Consider the following 12,427-nt stretch of genomic DNA (forward strand, 5'->3'; position numbering starts at 1 on the left):
TTTTACAATATTGTATTGGTTTTGGATTCCCTCAGCAAAGCCATTAATTGCTTTTTAAGTTGACTACAAAGTGGATATTAAAGTCCTTGATACTTGCCAGAGGGAAAAACAAACAGGATCCATGAATGTGCAGGGGCACAGGCTGGTACAAAGATAGGAAAGCCGATGTGCCCAGAAATGAAAAGCACAAGGTAAATCAGGGCATAAGAGAGAGACCCAACCTCTTTCTGTGCATCCCAACCCTTGGGTCCGCCACTGTGTTCTGTGTGCTGGTAAACAGTGGAAATCAGCACCATGAAGATCCTGGTCTTGGTCTTGGTTTGTCTACAGTTCTCAGAGGGCATGGTAAGGTGTGTACTGGGATTTCGTTTCATCATGAATTTGTGTGAATGAGCATGACAATCTAGGGAAGAACAGAGGACTTCTCTCATAAGTCTCTTGGAAAGGCAGTCAGATTGTTCCTTGATATCATGAACCAGTGTTGGGCCACTGCTGTGGGTCAAGACTTAAATGAATGGTATGTGTGTGTGTGTGTGTGAGAAAGAGAGACAGAGAGAGAGAGAGAGAGAGAGATTGTGTGTTGGGTGTTTTGTTGCTTAAGAAGAAAGGACGCATGATCCCTGCCTCAGCTTACAGGAGGGACTGGGGAGAAACAGACATTTCTTCTCTGGAAACAATTTATAAGTACAAAACAAAATATATGGTGCAGTGTATTTCCATGCTGGAAATGCTTGAGTGACTGTGGTGGTCAGAAATTGCTCTGGGAGCACTTTCTAAAAGAGGCTTTTTGGGTAGAGTACTGAAGAAGTTTGGAGGACCTAGGTTAGGTCCTTGAAGGGACTGCTGTGATGGGATGTGTGAAGCTCATTCGTTTGGTTTACCCTATGTTCTGCAGAATCATCCTGAGGAAAGGCAAGTCTATCTGAGAGGCAAAGGAGGAGTAGGGTATACTGGAGAAATTCCTAAAGAACCTCCCAAATGTTGGTCCGGTTGCTAAGTATCATTTTGGTATTACAAGCCCTTACTTGCTTACAAGCCCTCCACCAACTACCTGGATGTAAGTGAAGTGGGATGTGGTGTTCATGACCCTCAGCTAATAACCATTGTTAAATACTTATTTGTGCCTCTCGTTAGCTTTGATTTTGTACTAGTTATTGAACCTAAGTTTCACATTCCTGTGGAAAGTATCTGAAAGTTACAAGTTGGTGCTGATAGTATGGGCTTCTCAGGTGGCTCAGTGGTAAAGAATCTGCCTGCCAGTGCGGGAACTGCAGGAGACACAGATTTGATCCCTGGGTCAGGAAGATCCCCTAGAAAATGAAATGGCAACCCACTCCAATATTCTTGCTTGGAAAATCCCATGGACAGAGGAGCTGATGGGCTATAGTCCATGGGGTCTCAAAGAGTCAGAAGCAACTGAGCTCGCACGCAGGGCTGCTAATAGTATAGTAGCTCCCTTTCTTTCTTTCTTTCCTCTCTTCTTTATTCCTCTTTTCCTCCCTCCTTTTCTCTTATTACTGGCTCATCTCTCTACAGCCTTGTCTTTGTAGTAAAGTGATTCATAGTGGGAGTGTTCGAGTCAATTGAGAGACTGAAAGAACATCCTAACAATGAGCTGCAGGGAAAGAAGGAAAACACATGCAAGTCCACCAGCCAAAATATCCAGTGGCTCCACACACTGTATACAATCTCCCTTTTCTGAAAAGATTCACAGGAACCTAGAGCAATTGTTTGAATGTTCTTGAGGCTACAATATCGGCATAGGCATCTTAACATACATAGAGTCTCAGAGCTGGAAGGTACTTTAATGGATCTCCTATTTCAAATCCCACATTTTACAGATAGAGGAGCTAGAGGCAGGTAAATGACACAATGGACCCCAATTCACCTAGAACTAAAACTATCTCTTCTTTTCTCTCCATGCTACCTTTCACTCAAGACTCTCTAGCTCCCTTTGCAAGTATGTGACCAGGAAGGAGGAGAATGGTGGTGGAAGTATCTCACACTGGAAGAGAAGGGGAGACTAGTATGTATGTGTGCATGTGTGAATGTAGGCGTGTGTCTGTAAAGCTGGACAGTGGATAGACACTGGGAAAAGAGAAAAAAGTGATTCTTCTCCTTCTTTGGGTAGTCTGATATTACAAACCAGAAAACACTTTTGGAAGAGGATATTGTCTTTCCAGACCAGGTCTTAGCTGGTCAAAGGTTTGCAATTAGGGATAAAAAAGTGGAATACTGAGAACATTTGACTCCAGGTGGAAAGGAGAATTGGAGGCAGAAGCCTCTTATTCCCCAAGGGAATCATTTGGGCAAAATGTGACTTCAAGTGGGCCAACTTCTTCCCCATCCTTTGGACAAGGCTTGGCTGCTTAATGAGGGCGACATACCTTTCTTTGCAGTCTTTCTACTTTGGGGCGATCAGCATTGGGGCACCACCCCAAATTTCCTGGTCCTCTTTGACACAGGCTCCTCCAACCTGTGGCTGCTGTCCACCTACTGCCAGATCGAGGCCTGCTGTGAGCACACCACCATCACTACCACCCCTGAGTGGGAGGGGCAGCGTCCAAATTGAGCACAGGCTTATACTACTAAGTCCAGAGTTCTTGCTGCATAAACATTATCTCTTTCTGCTAAAGTTGGGAACATCTGGACGTCTTGCCTTTGGTCTACGTTTCAGAAGTGCTGACAGTTCTGGGAAGAGACAGCAGACACAGACTGAGGCTTCCATTCCTTTCTACTTTGTTTTTTCCCTCAGCTCTCTCCCATGGGCTGGAATGCCTGGCATTTTTGAAGAGATCCATCCCTCAGGGATGGTGGGTTGGAGAGAATTTTGGCAATGTATGTTATCCATGGGGACAGGCTTTGCTGTGGCCAACATAGTGTGTCTACAGCACAAAATTGCTGAGGCTGAGGCCCTATCACATCTGTGGTCTGATGATCCTAGGTTGTCAAGGGTAAGTTGTCTCCAAGTATTTTGGGAATTAATGATTGACACTAGTATTTCATCTTCCTATAGCCACTCACAATAGGTTCAACCCCAGCAAGTCCTCCACCTTCAGTCTCAGTGGACAAACCTTTATGCTGTCCTATGGGAGTGGAAGCCTGAGTATGGTCCTGGGATATGACACTGTGACTGTGAGTGATAGTCTCATAGCTGTGGAGGCTCTGTGGTTTGCCTCCTAGTTTCTAGAGCCTCAAGCTTCCAGAAAAATCCATAATTACCAATTTAGTACAACCTCCATGGAAGCTAAGAGTTGGAAAGGATGTCAAAGGCCATGTAATTCAATCTTCCTCCCAAGACAGGCTTCCACAGCAGTCCTGACTGCAGAAAGCTCTTTATGGGATGCTAAGGTTGCTGTGTCTTGTGACTTTGTTTCCTAGTCTTAACTCTGCCCCCTGGAACCACCTAGAATAAATCCTCTCTCTCCTCCACACCATTTCAATTTGGATATTTGATGACTTGTTCTTTCACTATTTTCTTATTTCCTCATGTCTAATTCTCAAAGTTCTCTGTTGTTCTTGCACATGGACTGTTGAGCATAAAACCAGTTTTATGGTTTTATAAATAGAAAAATAAATAGAAGAATAGAAAAAAACTATTCTTTCACTGTAAATGGATGTGGAAACTATAACCCCAGAAAATGATTGCCTCTGCTTCCCCAAGACCTAGCTATTTTTTTCTGGGATACACATGGTTGAGTGATACTGTTGCCCTTTCCCCTTTCACCCTTCCCCTCATGTTTGAGCTCAGCATGAAAAAAGCCAACTTCCTCTCCTGGGAGGGGTTCTACATCCCAGACCCTGGGTACCTAAGTCTGGAAGAATTTACCCACCTGAACTCTGAAGCTCTCTGTCTGCTCACTCCAGGTTCAGAACATTGTCATTGATAACCATGAATTTGGCCTGAGTGAGAATGAGCCCAGCGACCCTTTCTACTATTCAAACTTTGATGGGATTATGGAAATGGCCTACCCCAGCTTGGCGGTCTGGGGCACCCCAGCAGCCATGCAGAACATGCTGCAGCGGGACAAGCTGACCCAACCCTTCTTCAGCTTCTACTTCTCTTGGTAAGAACCCTTGTCCAGGGAAGGACCCATCAAATGAGGCTCTGTGGGGGCTTTGGACAACTCAGCATCAGACAGAGCCCGGGTCAAAAAAGTTTCCTGATACAATGGGTATAATGTGCTATATACAACCCCACATATATTTCTGAAAATTTGTAATTACATTTTGGGGGGAATTTTATTTTAAATGCACTGGAAGAATTTTTAACAATGGCCATACTAGCCATATGATGACTCTCTTCTTAAAAATGGGCAATGCTCCTTCAACATTTATTCAGTAAATCCAGAGATTGCTGTGTTAGATATGCACAGCTGTAGAGTGATTGAATAAGCTCCATGAGCATTTACTATAAAGAGAACAGAAGTGAAGTGATAACTATAATAACACCTCCAGCTTTATATTGAGTGCAGCACTTTCACAGCATCATCTTTCAGGATTTGAAATAGCTCAACTGGAATTCCATCACCTCCACTAGCAGTCCATCCTAAAGGAGCTCAGTCCTAGGTGTTCATTGGAAAGACTGATGCTGAAGCTGAAACTCCAATACTTTGGCCACCTCATGCAAAGAGTTGAATCATAGGAAAAGACCCTGATGCTGGGAGGGATTGGGGCAGGAGGAGAAGGGGACGACAGAGGATGAGATGGCTGGATGGCATCACTGACTTGATGCACAAGAGTCGGACACAACTGAGCGACTGAACTGAACTGGCTTTATAAAATATTCTTGTAGCAATAACTTCAAATGACATCTGAAAAATCCTATTAGCCCCATTTTGCCAATGAGGAAATGGAGGCTTAAACATGTTGTGAATGTTAAACAAGTTCAGTCTTTGGTAGGCATGAAGCCAAGACTCCAGCTCAAAAATCTTGATCAGAAATCAAGTACCTTTCGTCTGGACTCAAACTTCATGGCAAACTTTATTCCCTGACCCTTTATTCCTAAACACATGGTCCTCAGGGTATCTGATCCAAATGGCTTACTGTAATGACTGGCAGGCCAAGATAGTAAACACAGGAGACCTAGAAACTCTTCAGATTATCTAGTTATCAAATTGACCCTGATAGGAGCGTCTCCATCATGGCCCGCTTGGGGTCTCTGTCAGGCCCCATCCCAGGCACTCTCAGTGGGGTTTCTTCTTATCCTCTCCCTGTCCGGGGAAGGCCTCTCTGGGATATGCTTATAGTCTGTTTTCAGGTTCCTGTCCTCTCTGTTATGATGCAGTCTGTGTTTCCAAGTCTCTGACATTTTGGGTGTTTCTCTGAGAATTCTCTTGATTGTACCTTGAGCAAGGTGGTGTCTGAGGAGCAGCTGAGAGGATAGCACACCCTTGTTCTGCAGTTCCTCTGTGTCTGAAGGAGAGAGGAAAGGGGGGAGGAGAGAGAGAGGAACTGCTTGACCCATCTGTGCTGCAGGACTCATGCACTTGGCCTTTCTCCCCAGACAGCTGACTTATCAGTATGGTGGAGAGCTTATCCTAGGAGACGAGGACACTCAGCTCTATTCTGGTGAGATCATCAGAACCCCTGTCACTTGGGAGCTGTACTGGCAGATTGTCATCCAGGAGTAAGTATAGTGGACAGTTTCTGGGATTATGGGCACTCCCATAGTCCCCCAGCATGACAGTATTGCCTGTTCCTCTCAAGACATGAATTTCTTAAAGAATCACCAAACCCCCGGCTGAAGTCGTCCTGGAGCCCAGTAGATGCTGGCGTCTAGCTCTTGACTGAACCTTTAGAACTGGCCACTGAGCTTTGCCATGCCAGCAGGTTGGTCATTCCTAGGCCCTGTGAATTCACAGCTTTGTTCTTAAAACTTCATTATACCATCAGCATAATCTCTACCCACTTCCATCATCAGTAACAGTAATGCTGTCACTTTTTCTTGGGGATGGTCTTGATCACCGCCTCTTGTACAATGTCACGAATCTCCGTCCATAGTTCTTCAGGCACTCTGTCAATCAGATCTAATTCCTTGAATCAGTTTGTCACTTCTACTGTATAATGTAAGGGATTTGATTTGGTCGTACCTGAATGGTTTAGTGGTTTTCCCTACTTTCTTCAATTTAAGTCTGAATTTTGCAATAAGGAGTTCATGATCTGAGCCACAGTCAGCTCCCAGCCTTGTTTTGCTGACTGTATAGAGCTTCTCCATCTTTGGCTTCAAAGAATATAATCAGTCTGATTTTGGTATTGACCATTTGGCTTTTGAACTGTGGCATTGGAGAAGACTCTTGAGAGTTTCTTGGACTGCAAGGAGATCCAACCAGTCCATCCTAAAGGAAATCAGTCCTGAATATACATTGGAAGGACTGATGTTGAAGCTGAAACTCCAATACTTTGGCCACCTGATGTGAAGAACTGACTTTTTGGAAAAGAGTCTGATGCTGGGAAAGATTGAAGGCGGGAGGAGAAGGGGACAACAGAAGATGAGGTGGTTGTATGGAATCACCGACTCGATGGACATGAGTTTGAATAAGCTCTGGGAGTTGGACAGGGAAGCCTGGTGTGCTGTGGTCAACGGGGTTGCAAAGAGTCAGACATGACTGAGAGGCTGAACCAAACTGAATTGAATGCGGTCACTGGTGTTTTCCACATTCCAGATATGCTAAATATTTTACTATACCATTGCATATAAGAATATACAACACTATAAGGATGTCAGCATCATATTGCATTCTATAGATAAAAAGAAATCAAGGCTGGGAGGTTAGTAAGTTAACCAAAGTCACACATTTCAAGAATTTTAAAATTTGAGCACAAGCTTATCAGATCTCCAATTCATGATCATGAGTCTGTTACTTCTACACTTAAAGCCGCCAAGTATTTTCCATCACATGCAAGTTTAAAGACAAAATGCCTTGGCCTTGTACTCAAGACCATACAAAACCTAGGCCTTACCTATCAATACAGCCTTCCCACTACTTCCTGATCTGAAGCATAGATGTCATCAAGTCCTTGCACCTTGTCATAACTTTCTGGCTTCTTTTGTTTGTATCACCTGGTGTACCCCTCTTCTCCTCTGTGCTTATTTGAACTTTAGGCAAACTTCAGAGCCTGGATTAATTCCTATCTCCTCCAAAACCTCTCCTGGAGGCCCAGTCTATGGTGATCTCTCTTTGAATCCCTCTTCTAGAAGCCCAGTCTATGGTGATCTCTCTTTGAATCCGTCTCCTGGAGGCCCAGTCTATGGTGATGTCTCTTTGAATCCCTCTCCTGGAGGTCCAGTCTATGGTGATCTCTCTTTGAATCCAATAGTATTTACCTGTGCTCGTATCACAGGTTGTATGTCCTAATCGCTGCGTAAGCACTGGAAAAACCTGGCACAAGTAGATTAAAGAAGACATGCACAGTTTTTGCTTTCCAAGGACTGGAGAGGTCACCAGTCCAAGACTGAGGTTATTATTCCAGTAATTACAAAGGCCCAGTAGCATCACGTGGGCAGATGTGTCATAGAGTGGCCCTGCTTCCTGGAAGATGCAGAATGTTAGAGCTCCTGAACTGGTGGGTGATAAGAGGAGGACAAGGCTCATGTTTGCAGAAGAGGCACCTGACTTTTTCTTTGTACTGGTGTCTCTGTCAGGTTTGCAGTTGTGACCAGGCCACTGGTTGTTGTTCCGAAGGCTGCCAGGCCATTGTGGATACAGGGACTTTCCTGCTGGCTGTTCCCCAGCAGTTCATGACCTCCTTCCTGCAGGCAATGGGAGCCCAGGATAATGAGGATGGTGATGTGAATAACTAGAAGCCAATGGTTTCTCTGCACATCCAGGTAGCCTCAGGACAGGAGCCCGACAGCATGAGTTCATGAGAGGAAGGAGGAAGCATTGCAGGGGACCCAAACCCCTGGCAGGACAGATCCGGTGGAAACAAAGCTTGAAACTCCAATGCAAAAAAGGGAAAGGGGAGGGAGTAATACTAACTCCATCCAGACTGTGAGGTTGCACTGAGTGGTTGTCAGGAGGTGCTGCTTGTCCACTGTAGGTTCTAGGGGCACATTTCAGCTCAGTCTGGCTGCTGTCATTTGCATGAAATAGAGTCAGGGCACAATGTACTTCTCCATTCCACTTGGTTTTCTTCCTTCACTAAGAATGTACCTTTGGGCTTTACTCTAAATAGCCTTCTGTCCCCTTCTGTCTGCTCCCCTTGGTACCCATATCTTGTTTGCTTTTCCTTGCATGCAAATATCTGTGTGTGTGTGTGTGAGAGAGAGAGAGAGAAAGAGAGAGATGAATACATGGACTGGTGCATACACACATGGACATGAGAGGGTGTGACTGTACTTGTACAAATGTGTGCCCATGCCTTTTCTCTATGATTTGAGGTTAGAATTTGGTCCTGGAAAAGCCTAACTCCTTATGACCATCTGTACTCCCAAAATCTAAGAGCTGAGATGTGTTTAAGGGAGGAGTCAAGAAGCCAGAGGGTTGGTCAGTGTTGCCCATGGGAGTCAGGCCTGGTCTTCCAGTTTCTGCAACAGTCTCTGCTGGACGATGGGGAAGAGAGTCCCACAGGAAAAGGGGGCCTTGGGCCCTTTTCTGGGCCCACAGCCCCAGGCGTTCTGCAGCGTTGTCTCTTCTCTCTCAGTTTGTGGTAAGCTGCAACTCTGTGCAAAGCCTGCCTACCATCACCTTCACCATCGGCAGGCCCCAGCTCCCACTGCCGCCCTCCACCTATGTCTTCAATGTACATATTCGCCCCAGGGTTCCTGCATGTGTGCCTAGATGGGTCCAGAGGCTGTTCTGTGTCCCAGCTCGCATCTGGGCACCTATGGGCGATTCCCAGGGGCAGGATTGAGGGTGAACAAGAAGTCAGGGACCCCCAGGTGTTGTGGGACATAGAGTGGGGGACATTTCCATGGGGCAAGGCCTCTGCAATGCCCCTGGTGATGGCCTGTCCACTGTCTCTTCAGAACGATGACTACTGCGCGTTGGGGATTGAGGCCACTTACCTGTCCTCCTCCAGCAGGGAGCCCCTGTGGATTCTGGTTGATGTCTTCTTCAAGGAGTTTTACTGTCTTTGACATGGCCCACAGCTATGTGGGCTTTGCCCTCTCCACCTAGAGGAGTGCGAGGCAGCCATCTCCACTCTCCCTGAGGACTCTGCGGTTGCCCTGATGCCTCTGGGGTGAGGGCAATGTTTCAAACAACCCTGATTCCTTCAGCTCACAAGAACCTTTCTTCATGAAACTAATAAACTCAAAAATCTTCAAACATCTTTGAGGTTCCTTCCAATGAACAACTTAGTATTTAATTCTAATTTGAAAGTTAGCAACAGCTGTTGGGGGATCTGTTAATTGATGGACGAGAACAGGAGGCATGGTATCTGGCTGCATGTAGCCTGGGTGTCAAGGACACGGTGGTTTCTGCATGAGGGTCCCTGGTTAGAGGTTTTCACCACACCTAGCACTCTCTTCTCCATCACTATTTTCTCTCCATTCTTAAAAAAGAAAGTGAACCAGAGCAATTGATGACTCAAGAATTTTTAAGTAAACAGAAACCCAAGATAGCTTTTTAAACAGGTGCTCTGATGGCCAAATCTGATCAGAAAACAGTTTTTGTGTGTGTTTGTTATTGAGAAGAGCAGTACAGTTTTAATGAATCTGAATACTCTCTGACTTTTTTGCCATTATACCCTACATGCACTCTCAGGCTGCCTAACAGATTCACGTTACCTGCCTGGGCCTGAAAGCATTTGAGTTTAACACCCCAATCTTATTTTACAGTGGAAAGAACTGAGGCATTGAATGACAATTACGTAGTTAGTGTTAAAATCAGATCCAGACATATTTATCATATTGCTATATAATGAAACTGATTGTGTGCAAGTTACCGGGGCATGTAAATATAGGTGAGGCTTGGCTCTGGCCCTCTAGTAATTTTCAGTCAAGTGGAGCATATTGCTTGTTTTCTTTTTAAAAAATTTTTTTAATTTTGTATTTAAAAATTTTTAAGTTTTTTATTTACTTTTATTTTTTCTTCCAGTTTTATTGAGATATAATTGACATACAGCATCGTCTATGATTAAGGGCTTCCCTGGTGGCTCAGATGGTAAAGAATCTGCCTACAATGCAAGAGACCCAGGTTCAATCCCTGGGTCCGGAAGATCCCCTCAAGAAGGGAATGGCACCCCACTCCAGTATTCTTGCTTGGAGAATTTCATGGAGAGAAGGAGTCTGGCGAGCTACAGTCCACAGGGTTGCGAAGAGGTGGATACAACCTAGCAACTAACACTTTCATAATGATTTGACTCACATACATCACGAAATGATTACCACAATAAGTTTAGTGAACATCCAGTCATCTCATATAGACACAAAAGAAAAAGAAAAAAAATATTTTTCCTTGTGATGAGAACTCTTAGGATTTATTTCCTTAACAACTTTCATATATAGTTGTTTAGTCACTCAGTCATGTCCAACTCTTTGCAACACAACTATAGAACATAAAGCAGTGTTAATCATATTTATCATGTTGTACATTACATCCCTAGTACTTACTTACAACAAAAAGTATATCTTTTCACCACCTTCATCCAATTCCCCCATCCCTCCACACTTTGTCTCTGGTAACCACAAATCTGGCCTCTTTTCCTGATGATTTTTTTTTTGTCTGTTCATTTGTTTTTGAAGTATAATGGACCTACAACACTGCGTTAGTTCCTGGTGCACAATATAGTGATTTGATGTGACTGGCTGATGGGCAGGTAGGCTGCCAGCTCTAGTAGACTTGAGTAAGGATTCCAAAGGGTCACTTTCCAGTACTAGAGTTCTCATGCTGGAAGGAGTACCCCTGATGGCTACTGCCAGTGTCTGTGTCCACAGGGAACGTCCCAGTTCCCTCCTGCCTCTACAAGAGGTCTCCAAGATCAGCAAGTGGGTCAGACTGGAATCCCTTCAAATTATTGCCTCTGCCCTGGGTCTCAGAGTGGGTGAGATTTGCACGTGTCTTTTAGGAGTGCAGTCTCTGCTTCCTACAGCCCTTTGGTTCTCCTGTAGGCAAGTCCCACTCACCTTTAAAGTCAGACATTCTTGTCATCCTAGTTACAGGATCCCCAGGCTAGGGAGCTCAATGTGGAGCTTGAATCCCTCACTTTTGGGGGAGAATTTCTGCATTTGTGATTATCTTCCTGTTTGTGGGCCACTTACCTGGGTGTGTGAGTCTAGACTATACCACATCTCTGTTTTTCCTACCCATCTCATTGTGATTCCTTCTTTATATTGCTAAATGTGGGAAATCTTTTCAACTAGTTTTCAGGTCATTCTCATCAATAGTTACTCTGTAAATAACTGTAATTTTGATGTGTCCATAGGATGAGGTGAGCTGAGGGTCTTCCTACTCTGCCATCTTGGCCACTCCCCTTGATAGGACATTTTACTTTTGGGGCACTTTTTCTGTTTGAAGTAAGCTCACTAGCTGAATTTGCATTACCTCATTATCAGTGATCATCTGGAGCGGTTCTTCTCACACAGAAATGCTGCCTCCAGGAAATTAAAGACAGTTATTGCTCTGGGACCTCAAAACTACTTCAACCAATGTAATTAGGACATATCTGGAAAGGAAGATGTAAAGTATTATCAGTCCAGATATATGTAAGTTGTTGATGGTGGATGTAGGTATGTATTTTTCTAGGGGCTTCCCTGGTAGCTCAGCTGGCAAAGAATCTGCCTGCAATGCAGAAGACCCTGGTTTGATTCCTGGGTTGGGAAGATCCCCTGGAGAAGGGATAGGAACTGCAGTATTCTCGCCTGGAGAGTGTTATGGACAGAGGAATCTGGCAGGCTACATAACACATAATGCATTGATTTTATTGAACTGAGTTGTGTCTACCTTATTTCTTTTCTGTTGCATTTCTCTGATGAAAGAAATAGAGTCTTTGTGTCAAAGGGAAGGGAGCTGCACGTTAGCCCCAGTTCACCTCCATCCTCATCCCCTGGCCTGTCAGCCACTGTCCCTGCCTCAGTTTCTCCTTTATTCATGCTCTGGCCTCTGGGATCAACTACATAGAACAAAGATCTTGAGTTAGAGATGTAATTTCTGGGAATTTCTCAATACCTAGATACAACCAGATGCAAGCTATCATGAGTCACCTGAAATTCATCGGCAAGCACAAACCTGCTGGGACAACATAGGATAGTACTGGTAAAGCCAGAGCTAGAGAATTCTATTTGCTTCTGGATTCTAGAAAATAACACCCAACAGAAACTGCTCCACAGATTAAGCTCTGTTCTGCCTTGACTATCGCTGTGGGACGTGGACTCGATTTACTAATATGAGACTATTCCTTCATATTTCACTAGCACCCCTTTGGCTCCACCATGCTAAATAAGATCTTGACTGACCAATTATCATATTTTCTGCTATAGAGA

At 44.5% G+C, this 12,427-nt stretch overlaps 1 pseudogene; it reads left to right on the forward strand.

The window, feature by feature from the left end:
- Window positions 1-294: 294 nt before the first annotated feature.
- Window positions 295-9,122, forward strand: LOC129654965 (pepsin B-like; annotated as a pseudogene).
- Window positions 9,123-12,427: the final 3,305 nt, after the last annotated feature.

This window comes from Bubalus kerabau, chromosome 6, assembly GCF_029407905.1.
Source record: "Bubalus kerabau isolate K-KA32 ecotype Philippines breed swamp buffalo chromosome 6, PCC_UOA_SB_1v2, whole genome shotgun sequence".
NCBI lineage: Eukaryota > Metazoa > Chordata > Mammalia > Artiodactyla > Bovidae > Bubalus > Bubalus kerabau.